The 15,590-nt window shown below is 47.7% G+C and overlaps 1 protein-coding gene across 2 annotated transcripts in view; it reads left to right on the top strand.

Moving 5' to 3' along the window:
* Positions 1-15,590, top strand: part of PDE3B (phosphodiesterase 3B) — a 1,362,481-nt gene that overhangs the window by 997,658 nt on the left and 349,233 nt on the right. The window lies entirely within an intron of this gene.

The raw sequence follows: 15,590 nt of genomic DNA, 5'->3' as shown, positions 1-15,590 counted from the left end.
AGCAGCCTTTGAAAGGAAGGCAGTATAAGCCAAACAGGTGTCCAGCAAGTGATGTTTTGTACCATTTATATGGTTCCCTCATTTGAGTTGTTTTAAATTGGTGGTAGGGTGGCGTTCAAGATATGATGAGGTTGGATGATTGAGATTTAGAGTTGGCCTATGTTGGTGGTTTAGCGAGGTTTTGATTATGGTGGCTTCATTATTTGTATATACAAGTACAATTTGTTCCATAGTGCGGAGATTGGGAATTAAAGTTATTGAGCATCGAGTTGTCTGCACTTCTTGGAAAGCACACTCATGCTCACCACATATGATGGGATAGATTCTTGAGTGATTTCCATTCGCATTGAATATCCTTGATCCTTATCATTAATAGTAGATCTAAGAGGCTTATATCATTAGAGTTAAGTTCTGGAATGGGTATGAGAATCTATTGACCTAGAGTCACTGCATAATAGTTCATATCAAAAATCTCTTCTTTCATGTTTATTCATTTCTTACCAGAATGTTCATCATGTATATATGTAAAATGAAATAACATATGATGGAGAGCCTGTCGCTTCGTAGCAATTCCAACATTGATCAGAGACAATAAGGCTCATCCTGAAGAGATTTTCAGGTGTAATGAATGCCTTATGTAGTGTCCAGAACTTGCATTGGTAAAGAATGGGAGATATTTTGTTACTTGGAGAGGATTTCCAAATGTTTTTACAGAAGCCATCCGATAAATCTGTGAGGTAAGCTGTTGTAGGGGGTGTTTCTCCATTTGTTTTGGATCGCTGATGATAACCTACAGCATTGCTGGGGTTAAGTATCCTGCAACTTTTTGCTGCAGCTTGTGGTAGCCTGTCCCGCTTTATTAGAAGGTTGATGATGTCTGATTCATGTGTTTTATTGCATATGCTTAGGACTATCTCGAGTTTTAAGAAGGTATACAAGTCTATATTGTTTAGATTGTGGGTAGCTTGAAACTCGCTAAATGTTTTATTAGCGCTCCCTAGGTCTTTGATGTTTAGATCTCTTTTCCACCCAATTGTCCCACACTGGGGATTTCCCTTCAATCTTGATTTTTGTGTTGCCTCATAGGAAGACAAATTTCAATTGTTGGATTTTGCCAGAACATTTTTGTGGGGCTTTGAGCGCCAAGATGGTGTCCTTGATAAAAAGTGGGTAATTTTGAATTCGAGGGTTTTCATTATTAGTATAAAGATCAAGGTTAATGGTTTTTTGAGTTGTTCTTAGATATGTAGCCGTAAGTTTTTCACCATTCTGATGAGACCACCACATAGCTTGTCAAATTTGAAATGCCAATTGATGTCTGAAAAGGCTTGGAATATTGAGACTGCCTTCAAGTTTGTTACTTTTTTAAGTATTTTAAGGATTTACTGCCTCTGTTTTTCACGAAAAGTTAGTTTTCAAAAGCTCTATGATAGAGGTGATGGGGTTAATTTGCAGGGCGATCATCAACTTGTTGCATTCTGCTCTTCCCCACAAGCTAAGGAATTTAGCTGACCATGTAGCGAATGCCTCTTTAACTTTTTGAATTAGGTTATCTTCAGCCTTCTTTCTTCAGTCTTCAAGATTTTCCAGTATTACATCTTTCATAGATTCACATGATTGAATCTTCCTTGTTGTCATGGTGGGAGACTCACGGTAACAGCAATAGAAAAGCAATGCTAATAGATGGCCCTTGGAAAACCCATTGAAAACAAGAGAAATTGTTAACCTATTGACCTTGTTTTAAAGCATCCAAACTTCAGCCAATCAGAGCAGAGACCAAGAAGCACTCTTTCCATGCAGAGCCACGATACCTCAGATTTCTTACCACATGCAGTGTGATAGGGAGTCTCCATGAGCTTTGCTCAGTCAGCTTTGACCTTTTGACCTGTCAGCTATTTTGTGATTTTTCTTTTTTTTTTTTTTTTTTTTTGTAACCTCCGGCTACTCCTGAGGTACAGTGTGATTGCTTCTCAAAATTTTGGACATGTCCGAGTCCAGAAAAAGGCTTTTTAGGCCTTGCAAATCCTGCGGGAAATCAAGGCTTTATTCCGAAGATCCAAACAAAGACTGCTTATATTGCCTGTATTCCCAATACAAGTCCAAAGAATGCAAGTACTGCAGTCCTTTTCTGCAAAGACCTTAATTTATTTATTTTATTTATTATTTTATTTAGGTTCACTTATATCGCGCACGAATCATCCCCAAGGGGATCTCTCTGTGCTGGAATAAGAGGTTAGTGGTCAAAGGGGGGAGAGCGTTAAAAGAGCCATGTTTTGAGCAATTTTTTAAATGTCAACAGGAATGTCAATCTACTACTCTGGCTCCAGAGAAACAAGAAGGCTCAGGTCAGACTCTGATAGCGACGAAAAAGGACACACATCCTCTAAAAGGCATAAAAATGACACTGCCTCATCTGCCAAATATCCAAAGAGCACAGTCCCATTCCAGGGAACTAAGTGCTGGAAGGTCGAGTGACCAGTATCATCCTAGAGCATCACCTCCCTCAGAAGATCTCTATATGCTCCTCCTTCAGTTCCTGTGACACCCTTCACGGAGCCAGTGACAAAAAATCGGCTATCTACGGATGCGGCGATGACATCGTCGTGGATGGCAGCTTTGTCGTTGAGAGCTTCACTGATTGTATTGATGCCAGTAACCACTGCAAAAACAACTGTTGATGGACAGAATGCAGAACAATGTTGTACATTCACCCCAGTATAGAGATCTGGGCCTAAATCCATCGTTTCTTTGCTTACCATGCCTTTCCAGTTTGAACCCAGCCGTATGCAAATCAGTCTTGACCCTGTGCCTCATGGGAACAGTCCAGCCCGAACTGCCAAGCCAGGTCCTCCCTGGACTGGAAACCAGCATCCTAGGACCGGTTTCGGGGTTTCACCCCTCTTCAGCCAGGATAGCTTGATTCCAATGGCATGGAGAGCACGGGACCCACGTCTGGGCATACCAGTCCCACTCGGGGTGACAAATGCAAAAACAGTTGATGGACAGAATGCAGAACAATGTCGTACATTCACCCCAGTACAGTAACCACTGCGGCATTGAAGACGAGAACGTTGACGACCACCACCACCACCTCCTCCTCATAGTAGAGGGCTCAGAACACAACATTGTTGACGAGACCGTTGACAGTAAGTGCACATAGCGCCAGTCACATTTTCACCGCCCAACATCCCGCTGACTAAGATCGCATCAACGTCAACTGTCCCGTCGACTACAACAAAAGAAACTATCCATTTATCTACAAAAGGGATTCCAGTCTCTCCCAGCGGATATCTAAAAAATGCCACCATTACCTCCTGTAAATCTCTTCTAGTTTGAGGAATCTGGAGATGGAGGTATGTTTGGCCCTGCGTATAGTCCTTCACAACTGAATGGGAAGTGCTAGAAAACAGAAGATGAAGAGGTTGACCAGTGTCAGAACATTTACCTTCAAAGTGAATATTCTTTCCAGGATTGAATCAGAGAGGTTGCTCGCAGATATGATACCTTTGAGAATCATTATCTCTACGAAGAACAAGAAGAACATTATTTACAAGGATCTTCGATTAGAGTTCCTTTGTTTCTGGTTACAAACCTATGGTTAATGTTAAATGATTATTACAAAAGATTTACGGATGTTAGCCCATCGGCTTTGAAAACAGAGACATAAGGTACTCCTGACTCAGCATCTTTTCAGAGAAGTTCTGCAGTATCACTTCATAAAGAGACCTATTCCCTCACCCATCACAATAAGGAATAGTTTTTTTGAAAATTATTTTTATTTGCATTTTCAACCAACATAAGCACAGCTGACAAGCCACAGATAGTTAACCCTTCACCCAGGCATCTCCCCCTCCCTCCACCCTCCATCCGCAGGAATGACATCTTGAGCATCAAGTCAATGAGTACTAGCCATTTCTTACAGGACATAGTTCATCCATAGTCTGTGATCCCCCAATAATCCTCCATAATGTTCGACTCTGTCCCTCGATTACCCGTAACCCCGTTGCAGCCTTTAGGGTTCTTAGCGTGTCAGTCCGGCCCCAGACCTCCATCGAAACCATGATACCTTCTCCATTTACCCCATACTCTACGGAATTTTCGGAGACATCTTCTAGCTTTGTATGTGACCCTCTCGGCCGCCATATACATATCCATCCCCCTCCTCCATTCCCCAACCTGGGGGTGGGGGGGCTGGAGCACCCCATGCTCGTGCAACATCTCGTTTCGCTACCACCAAAGCCAACATTGCAAAGATCAGATGCGGGCAGGTCAAATCTGTATCTGTAGGTATTCAAAGTATAAAAAATGTGGGTCCATTGGGAGCGTCACCTCTTGCACCTCACTCAGTTCCCCCAGTATGTGTGTCCAATAAGTGTGGATAGTAGGGCAGTCCAAGATAATGTGGTAGAACCCATGTGGTGCAGTCTGACCCTATCGTAATACGCCCTATGTAGTATCTTATATTGTATGGGTCGGAGTCTGGATTTAATCGCGACTTCTCTGTGATGCATCAATGTTGCTCTCAGTTTCCCCAATCTGTCCGTTGTGTTATTATTCATGGTCTTGTACGTCAGTGACACTAGTTTACTGGGCACCCGCTCTTGTAACAGACGGCCCTCCAGCAGGGCATATTCTGGCAGCGCAGAGGTAAGCGTCACCGCGGCCCTCCATGCATGGCGTTGTTGCGCGTATTTGGGGAACTGGGTAGGACGCAGACCATATTCAGCCACCAGGGATCCATAAGGTTTAAATTTCCCTCTTGCTACCAGGTCCCCTAATACAGAGATCCCGATATCGTCCCATGCCCTAAAACCTGTGAGTTTGTGAAGCTGTTTTAGCCACCAACAGGTCCATATCGGTGTCTGTTTGGTAGGTTTTCGTGACCACCTCATCATCTTTGTCGCCCTGTCCCAGACCTCTATGGTTATCTGCGTGGCTGGAAGTAATCGCCTCTTCCCAGCCCCCCCATACAAGTAGTGGAGACTAGTGCGTTGTGCCATGGTATCTCTTTCTAGCCTATACGTCGGGTGATCCGCAGGTGCGTGAAGCCAGTCATTTATCGGTGCCAAGTGTTCAGCCCAGTAATAAGCTTCCACATCTGGCAAGGAGAACCTCCCCCCCCCCCCATTGTTCTGGTTTCTCTGCAATGTATCTAGGGCTATTATCGGCTGTTTCCCTAACCACGGTAGAGAGCGTAGTTCCGCTTGTATCACCTTGAACGTCTGCCTGGGGAGGGGGAAATATTCATTCTGTAGGGCGTACAGGAAACGGGGCAACGTGATCATCTTAAACAATGCAGCCCGGCCAGGATCGTGAGAGGGAGTGCCTTCCATCTCAGAGCATCCTCTGTAAAATTCCTAATCTCCCGTTGGAACGTTTTTTTGATAGGAGATGTGTCGGTCCGTAGTCCGATTGATCCCCAAGGATGTAAACCCCGTCTGGGTAACTTGGAGGGTGGCAGGCAGAGGGGGCCACTCCTCCTCCTCCTCTTCGCGTGGGCTATACAGGACCGATTTATGCCAGGTTATCGTATATCCCGAGAAGGAGTCATACCTACCCAGTAATCGACACAACGCAGGGACTGTGGTGGCTGGGTGGGCCATATATAGAAGAATATCATCCGCATATAGCGAAATGTTCTCCTCCTGTACGTCGGCTTGTGATATATGAAATCCCCGTATCTCAGGCGTCTGCCGGACCTCACAGGCCACCACTTCAATGATGAGAGTGAACAGTAGCTGGGACAGGGGGCAGCCCTGCCGGGTCCCCCTCCTGATAGGGAAATCTTCCAATAGGATCTCGTTCACCTTTACTTGGGCTCTGGGATCCGTATAGAGTAGTCCCACCCATTTCCTAAAGCTTGGGCCAATGCCAAATTTGACCATTGCCTCCTCCAAGAAGAGCCAGTGTACAGCGTCAAACGCTTTTTCAGCGTCTAAGGAGAGGAACATATGTGGTTCCTCCTGTCCCTTCACCTCCATGAGCCAGCTATGTGTGCGTCGAAAGTTTTGCCAAGTTGCTCTGTCTGGCAGGAATCCCGTCTGGTCCTGATGGACCAGGCTGGAAATCACCTGACGCAGGCGAAGGGCCAAGATCGTCGCCAAGAGCTTAACCGCCACGTTCAGTAGGGAGATTGGTCTATAGGATGCGCAGTCTTCAGGAGGCTTGCCTTGTTTATATACAGGTACAATGGTGGCCATCCGTAGGTCTGACAGGAGGAGACCCTCCTGGGCCGCATCATTAAAGAGTGCCAGGAGGTGGGGAGTCAATAGGTCTGCACCTTTTTTAAAGAATTCCACCGGGAGCCCGTTCGGACCCGGCGACTTCCTCTGTCTGAGTCTGGCTATTGCCGCCCTAATTTCCGTGGCCGTTACTTCAGTTTCAAGGGTTTCCCTGTCCTCGTCCGTTAGGACCGGAGTTTGGACGGTAGACAGGTAGGCCATGGTTTCTGTCAGTCACCCAATTCCCTGGCTTTGTAAAAGTCCCGGAAGTAGGAAGCAAACATCTGGGTGATCTGGTCATCCCCTCTCTGTAAATGTCCCAGCTCATCCATTACCCCTTCAATCCATCTGGCATCCCGTTCCTTACGGCCTAGCCCGGCCAGTAGCTTCCAGCACTTGTCCCCGACGTCATATATCCTATGCAGGGTCGCAAGCACCTGTGCCCTGACTTAATCTGTCGCTAGGTCTTTATATTGCTGTTGGGTATCCGTCAGGCGTCGAAGCACCTGAGGGTCACGTCCCGATATGTACTGCCAGTCTAAGTCGAGTATTTGGGTTTCCAGGGTACTGAGCTCCTCCTGGGCTTTCCGTTTCACCCAGGATATTCAATTTTGAGCGGAGTACAATCTTGTAGGTCTCCCAAATGGTCACTCCGGACAGCACCGAGCCCACGTTTTCCGCAAAGTACACTTTTGTGTCAGTCCTGATGCCATGCATTACCTCACTATTCTGTAGATCCCATGGCGTCAGTCTCCAACCTCTACCACTGGCTCGAGGCCTCCCACCCAGCCGAACTAGGAGGGGCGAATGGTCCGAAAGACCCTTCGCCAGATATTCTGCTTCGTCGTCAGCCCCAAGTGCACATCTGGGGAGAAAAACATAGTCTAGTCTAGAATGTACCTTGTGTGCCTGCAGTCCCCTGATCAAGAGTTGGAGTCTGGTGGTTCATTCTGTGATGCCCCCGCCTCATTCAATGTTGCCTGCTCCAACGCCAATATTTCAGCCGCCAATGGGTGCATCGAAAGATCTACCACCTCGTCCCTCTCGGGGGATGAGTGTCCACTTTCCGTTCCGGCGTCCCTCTCAGTATCATTGCCCATCTGAAGCTGTCCATCGGGACGGAGAGCACGGGCGCTCGCCGTAGGTCGGGAATTGAGAGATCCACCTGTGCGCCTTCTTCATCTGCCCTCACCCTTCGGGGCATACGGACAGGCTTCCAAGGTGCGGCCCTTTTGCCGGTGTCGGGGCCGAAACATGCGCTGCGAGTTCAGGGGTTGGCCGCCCGTTGCACCGGGGGGGCGACTCACCACCTATCTGTGTTTCCGGGCGCCTCAGGGGGGCATGTTTCTCCAGCCATTGCCAAGCCTCCTCTGGTGTCTGAAAGAAGTGGGATTTGCCCAAGAACAGGACCTTCAATTTCGCAGGGAAAAGCAGCATGTATTGTATCTTGCGTTCTCGCAGTTTAGCTTTAACGGAGTCAAAAGTGCGCCTCTGCCTTTGCACCTCTCTACTGTAGTCCGGGAAGAGCATGATGCGGTTATTCTCATGCCGTATTTCCCCTAGCTTAAGGGCCTCTCTAAGTATCATGTCCCTATCTAGGAAGTTTAGAAAGCGTGCTATTATGGGCCTAGGTTGCGCCCCCGCCGGCAGTCGGGCCAGCAGTGCCCGGTGGGCTCTTTCTATGACGAAACAGGAAGAGAACTTGTCCGCCGGGAAGGTGTTCCGCAGCCAGTCATAGAGAAAGTCCGGCATATTCGTCCCTTCAATTCCTTCTCTAAAGCCCACAAAACGAAGATTGTTCCTTCGAGCCCTGTTTTCCGCATCATCTACTCTCCACAGCAAGTCTTTGAGAGGATCGCAGTTCCTTGCGGAGATCGTGTACCGAGTCTTCCGTCTCGCCCAGCCACGTCTCTGCCTCCGTGACCCGTCCAGCCAGGCTCCTGAGATCCCACTGCGCCGATCTGGCCCTCTAGCGCCGTCCTGGATGCCTGGATTGCCTGTAGAAGGGTGTCCGTATCTGATCGGGCGCCCGGCCGCTCCTCCTGGGGGAGAGTGATAACCTTTGCGTACTGGTCCATTCTGCCCTGGCGTGGCGGCTTCGGATCTTTGTCTTTATCCATGGTGAGCTCGGGTAGGCGCAGATGGTAGGTAGCCTCCACCCCCGTGTGTGCTTCAGGCCAGACCGCCTGCTGCCTGTAGTGCGTGTGGCGCTCACCCGCCGCGTCCACTAGCGGCCGCCTCCTCAAGGATGCAGTGTCCCGGTATTGAGATGGAACTAGCCAGGTTCCAGCAGACCTGCAGGGACGCGGGTCGGGAGGGAGGGTGGGGGGAAGACGGTTAGTCTGACTCGTCAATCAACCAGTGAGTCCCACCTTACCAGTTCGCAGGCCTGATCCTCCGGCGGCTCCCCATGCCTCTCCCAGTCCGAGCGGGCCTGCCTCAGTCTCTCCGACTCCCTCCAGGCGTTTCGCACAGAAATGTCCCTCCCTGTTGTTAGGATCCTTGTCACTCTCTCTCTCGGCAGCGAGGTCGTCTGTAATACCCCCAGGTTAGTCCTCTCGCTAGTGGCTCTTGCTCTGCTAGCACCCCCAGGTCTGTCCGAGCGGTCGGTAGTTGTGGCGTCGCCTCTAGTGTGGTGCTAGTGGCTTAGGGGGGATGGTGCTCCATCCGTCATGTCCATCGCCTGTGTCGTGTCGATCTCTGGCACACAGGCATTGCTTGTGGTGCCCGGGGATGGAAGGCGGGGGGGGGGAAGAGACATTCACCCAACCGCATTCACAGTCCAGGCATTCGCCCCCACCATCCCGCACCTCACCTCCTTCCTGGCGCCCTCCTGCAGCTTCTTCACCAGTCTCAGGGCCAGTTCAAGTACATCGGAGGGGGGAGGGCAGGGGGGGGCCATCTGCTGCAGCAATCCACCGTCCAGCTGGTCTGCGTGGGTCCAACAACCTTGGATTGACTTGCTGTCTCAGATCGGCGCTCTCCTGTGTGAACTCGCGCAGCCGGGGGTCCACTCGCTCTTGTGCAGCCGAGGTGGAGAAGCTGCAGCCCGTGCCGCACAGCTCCGCCAGGAAGCGGACGCGCATTCAATACACGCGGGCTCCGATAGCGGCCGCAGGCACCCACATTGTCTTGCCGGAAAGCCCGTCCTCCAGTCTCTGTATCCGACCACCGCGACAGGCCTCCGCCTCGGTGGGGAAGAGGCTCCTCCCGCAGGTTCACCGCGGTCTTCAAGCTTCGGCCGTACCTTCAGGAGCAGCGTGCCGTCCCGGTCACCCCAGTCAGCAGGCCAGCGAGGTGTTGGACCTCGAGTCTGCCCCACTTGGTAGCGGCCTCTCCCGGGTGGCTTGCAGGTTTCGGCGTAGTGTCTCCGGGCCTCAAGTGCCGCGAGACACCATCTTGGGGATTGCCAGCTCATCCAGACCTCTCGGATTTTTAACTCCCTGGGCTCCAATATTCGATCATTCCTCTTGATCTCGGCCGCGTGCAACAGCAGGGCATATCATCTGGCAGGTACAATGTTCTCCGTGTCTCCAGGGCACTGGATTCTATGGCGGATAAAGCTTTCAGCTGGAGCTCGGCGAAAGCACTTCCTACTCGGCCATGCTGTTGGCCACGCCCCCCACAATAAGGAATAGTTGAGCTGAAAGTGACAACGAACATCCACCAGAAGAGGGTGAAACTCCGTTTGATGCAATGGTTGAAGATCCTAAATGAGATGAGTACATAGTCCCTCCACCTGCTTCACAGACCTCCAGCCGACTCTCGCTACCCGCAGATATAGGTGGTTTTCACGACATGCTAGAGGGCGCATAGAAGCTTTTCGACCTGCCGCTTCCAACTAAGCATCTGGAATGTTTCTTGTACGACTTTAAAGAAGTTGCACAGTGAGGTCCATAGCAATCGTGGATTATATTTGGCAGTAGGGACTTGAGGCAATAAAGACCCCAGCATCTATAGGAGCGGTGGTGCCAAAGCTTGATCAAAAAAAATATATAATACCAGAGAATGCACAAGCTTGTCTTATTGGCCATCCCAGGCTTGATTCGGTTATCATGCTGGCTGCACAGAGAGGCTGCAAATCCATCTTCCTCATGTTCAGCGCCACCCGATAAAGGTCGTAGCTTCAGTAACATCAGAGAAAGGTTTGCTGCCATAGCAGTGACTGTGATAAGAGCCTCTAATGTCCTAGTGATTTTCTGGAGATATGACCGGCAAATGTTGTCCAATCTGTCGACAGTTATCGAGTATCTCGTTGATGACAAACAGAAGAGGCGAGACAGATACTTGCAGAAGGGGAGAAAGCCTCTTCAGAGATTGACAGAGCAATGGATATCTCCTCCACTGCTTTGTCAGATGGCTGGCCAGCAGTATTGAGGCACCACAGCTAGCTGAATGCTACATCTTTCCTCCACAAGGTGCAGTCAAAGATCTTGGACATGCCATTTGATGGGGCAAGCCTTTTCGGCAAACATGGATGAGGTTCTTCAGTCCACTAAATCAGATACTGAGACCTTCAGTTCTTTGAGTTCACTCCAACAAAGACGTTTCTCTTCCTTTTGAGGAGGAAGGGGTAGGGATCAGTTCACACCACAACCACTACACCAACAGGCCACATATCAGCCTTGCACTCAAAAGGGATTTTGTTCAACCTTTCCTTCAGACAACCTACAGGGCTGCTGCAGGTTCCAACTATCCTTGACAACCAGCTCAAAGACCCCCTCCAGCTGGAGGTAAATCTTAAGGTACCACTCGGAGACGACGATATGTCCCTAGCACTGGCCATCTCCGTCCCATCTCACAAATTTGGCGATTTTTCTTTTCCAATTCAGTCATTGGAAAAACATATTTTTCGACAAATAGGTGTTAAATGTAATCCGACATGGTCAGACCCCGGGATTTGTTTAAAGCCTCAAAATTATCCACCCCACAAAACATCTCACCGACAGCTAGTTTCGCTGAAGCAGATCAGTGTGCTTCTCTCCAAAGGCTCAATAGAACAAGTCCCGCCAGATCAGCTAATGTATTTGCAGAATTACTGGTATACCGCCCTCCAGAGCAGAAAATACAGTTTCTTAAAAATTGGATCCAGGTATTGGAACCCTTTATCGCCTGATCCAAATTTGCCATCTTGGGGGATTTTAATTTCTATTTTGAAGGAAGTTGCAATGACACTAGAGCCCTTGATGATGGTGGACTTGCATGCTCAAGCATCCGGTCACATGCTGAATGGTATTTATACCAATTTTGTGGACCTTTCAATAAAAGACTGTCTGCCCCATAGCTGGATGGATCATTATGTGGTAGGATTTGCTGGACAGGGTGAAAAGGAGGAAAAACACAGACCGGATAGATGTGCCACCTTTAGAAGGTGGAACAGCATTCCTAGCGAATCTTTGAATAAAGGTCTTGATTCATCTCTGGCAAAAAAAAAGTCAGTTGCGAACAGACCGCAAAGTATTTTAATAGATGGTTGGGGAAGTGATTGACGAGGTAGCCTCCATTATTACCACCGTCAAGGGGAGGAGGAATTTCTACACCCCTTGGTTTTCAAAAAGCCTTAAAGATCTTCAACGGCAATGCCATAAGCAAGAACACAAGTGGAGATTGTTACGTAGCTCGGAGGAAAAGGACAACTTGAGGCAAATTTAAATTATTAAAATGCTATTAAAGAGGCTATATCCGGATATTTCTCACTCAAAGTAAGATCTTTGATGAATGTACCAAAGAACTGTTTAAGGTGGTTCAAGATCTTACTTCGCCACCAGCTCAGCTGGAAAACTCTTTAGATTTCACCAATAGAATGACCTTGTTTTTTGAGGACAAGGTTTTGAAGAATCTTTCGGAATTTCAGGTGGTGGAGGTTGGAGTGTATCCCCAATGCTGGAAAGAAGCAATTGTGATACCTCTAAAAAAGAAACCAAATGGAGATACAGAAGACCTCAAAAATCTGTGCATGATCTCCTTATTACCGGTACCTGCCAAAATCCTGGAGAGGCATAATAATCAGAAACTATTGCAGTTTTTTATAGATGCTGAGCAGTTCGATTCCTCACAGAATGGCTTTAGGAGGAACCACAGCACAGAATTTGCACTTTTTTCAGCGGCAGACTCTATACGTCACCAAGTAGATCAGGGAGTCGCTGCGATTCTAGTCATGCTAGATTAATCCTCAGCCTTTGATACCATCTCTCCCATGCGACTGGTGCAAAGACTGCACCAGGGTGGACTAAGGGGTTCAGCTCTTAACCTCCTAGAATCCTTGATGACAAATAGGACCCAAATAGTGAGCTGCTGCGACTTTAGAGCTGTGGCGCTTCAGCTTCCTTGCAGGGTTCCTCAGGGGTCATCCCTCACCCCTGCACTGTTTAACCTTTATGTGGCCCATTTGGCCGGTTCTTTTGGCTTTCAGGTACTGTCCTTTGTGGACGAAACACAGATTGTCTCGATATCAGGTGACTGGGAACGCAAAGGCGATACGTTCAGGTTGTGCATGAGGCGAGTCAGCACCTGGATGCAAGAAAATTGGCTCAAGTTAAATGCAGATAAGACTGAGATTGTGATTTTCAGGAAGTGAACTTGGTCTGGTCCGATCATTGGGGGCTCACTACCTACCCGTAAAACATGTGGTAAAAACCTAGGGGTGCTTTTCAACAACACCTTGATATTTGACCTCCAGATCAAGAGGACAGTGAGCTCCTGCTTCTGGATCATCCAGTACCTGAAAAAGATCTTGCCCTTATTCCCCGAAGAGCTAGGGTATCAGTGGTATTTGCGCTCATAACATCTCACCTTGATTACATTAATGCTCTGTATTTGAACGCCAACCAGTATTCCTTGAATAAACTTAAGGTTATTCAGAATGCAACGGCACAACTGTTTCTGGGAGTTCCCAAATGTCAATCCGTGAGGGCGGGGCTGAAGGCTCTTGATTGGCTCCCAGTGAGGAAAAGACTGTCGTTCAAAGCCTGGTGTTTGGTCTTTAAGGCCCTTAATCATTTGGGCCATGACATTTTGAGAACCATTTTCAATTGGTATCATCTTAGTAGACAGCTATATTCAGATGGTCAGAGGAAAGTTATGATCCCCCGCGTCAGGAAGGCGAGATACGTTGAGCGGTCATTCTCTGTGACAGCTGCTAGGCTATGGAGTACTCTTCCGGTACATATTGCTAGTATTGACTCATACGCTGTATTTCACAAGAACGTGAAAACATTGCTTTTTCCCAATCATAATAGCTTCTTGGTTCTCCCCTGTATTCTCCCACTGGTTGCAGCACTTTGATGCCTTTGGTTTGATGCGCTCTATAAATGCACATTTACATTTAAATTACAGGGAGAATTCTACGGCTCAAGACAAAATCAAAACTACTGTCAACAAGAAAGTACACTTCAGTCCTCGAGTACAAGTCAGTGTTGGGGATGTCATCCTGCTAATACCAAATTACTGTTTACTAATGTGTCCGCTGCAGCAGTGGGTGCAGAGTCAAGGGTCTTTTAAGGATTCCATCTCAATAAATCTGCAGATGAAGTCAGAAATGTCCTGTTGGGTGGACATAGAACATATTTCCCAGGGCCTCTCATTCATCCCGGGAAGGCCTCACATAGTGATGACAACAGATGATTCTCTTGTGGGATTATTTGCAAGATCTGGAGACCCACTGGAAATAGACCATGCAGTGTGCTGCCTCCCGCACCAACCTCGTGGAGCTGAAAGCAGTCTTCCTGGTTCTTCAGGCTTTCGTACCCAGGTTATGCAATTCCTCGGTGTTCCAAACGACAACACCCACCACCATGTTCTACCTGTCCAAGGACGGGGGCACAAGATTAAAGGTTCTCTCCGCTCAAGCACATCAGATCTGGGAATGGGTGCTCAACAATAGCATCACCTTAAAGGTAGTGTTTGTCCCAGGAGAACACAAGGAATGGGCAGACGCCCTAAGTCGAAGAGATAAATAATGTCACAAGTGGGAGCTGAATTAATATTACCTGACCAAAGTGTTCCAGCGATGGGGAACATCCAACTAAGGTTTCCTACCCCGCTAAACAAGAAATGCAATCGGTTTGCCAGCAAATACCCTCAACCAGGATTCTGAGGGATTGCTTAAAATTTAGCAAAGACAGTAATGTTTGCATATGCCTTCCTGCCTTTTCCTCTCATCCCCAGGATCATCAGTAAGATAAAGCTAGAGCTGTGCCGTCTAATTGTAATAGCATTTTCAAGACAGTACTGGTACACCAAGCTTCTTCACCTATCAGACTGCTCTACTCACACATTCCTGCCAGCAGAGGATCTCCTTTCATTGAGCAAGGGTCACGTTCTGCATCAGTAGATCTCCAGATTCAGACAACAGAAAGGAAATCTCTTAGTGGTCTAACAGACTCACTAAAAAGTTTATGAAAGGACTGTTCTGAGCCTTTACTCCGGTTAAGCCTCCGCCGGTGACCTGGCAACTCAGTATAGTCTTATCACAGTTAATGAAGCCTCCTTTCATGCCAATTCACAAGACTGACTTAAAATGTCTTTCCTGAAAGGTGTCTTTTCTCTTGGCTATTACCTCTGCAAGGAGAATAAGCGATATTCAGGCTGTGACAATCGGAGAACCATAACTTCAGTTTCAGGGGAGACAGAGTAATTCTGAGAACTAACCCCAAGTTTGTTCCAAAGGTGCCAACCACTTAATCTCAATGAGCATATTGTGTTGCCAACTTTATCCGTAATCCATCCTCTGCTGTGGAAAACGCTCTTCATTTGGACATTAAAAGATGTATCAAGTTCTACCTGGACAAAACTAAATCATTCAGAAAATTTGATCAACTTTTGGTATCCGATGGCTCACCCAGAAAAGTACAAGCCCTCTGAAGGGTCAGTATTGGACGTTGGGTAGCTGCAGTCATTGTTTTCTGCCATGAAAAAGTAGGAAGGCCACTTGTCAACTAAAGTGAAGGCGAATTCCACAAGAAAAGTGGTGGCTTCTTTGGCCGTGTTTGCGGGGGTTTCTCTCCCTGACATCTGCAAGGCAGCCACATGGGTTAATGCCCATACTTTTATGAGCCACTTCTGTCTGGACTCATGGCACAAAGCAGATGTGGCAGTTGGACAAGCTGCATTAACCTGTATTTCATAAGGTATGCAAGTTTGCCTTTGATAATAAGTTACATTTTTCGTATTTCTTTTATCTTTTATTGAAATTTTCAGATCTATAATTGAGTTCTGCAGATGTTCAAATGCTATATTTGGATAGTAGTAGGAAAAAAATATTTTGTCAGTTTATCATATTTCAGGTTGTTTGGGTCTCATGGTGGGAGGGTTCACCTAAACCACCTCTAAATATATTTGATACTGCGCACTACTCCGATTCAAGCATGT

The sequence above is a fragment of the Triturus cristatus genome, chromosome 3_2 (genome assembly GCF_964204655.1).
Source record: "Triturus cristatus chromosome 3_2, aTriCri1.1, whole genome shotgun sequence".
Taxonomy (NCBI): Eukaryota; Metazoa; Chordata; class Amphibia; order Caudata; family Salamandridae; genus Triturus; species Triturus cristatus.
The sequence above is the reverse complement of the archived record's forward strand: the minus strand, read 5'-3'. Positions and strand labels throughout refer to the sequence as shown.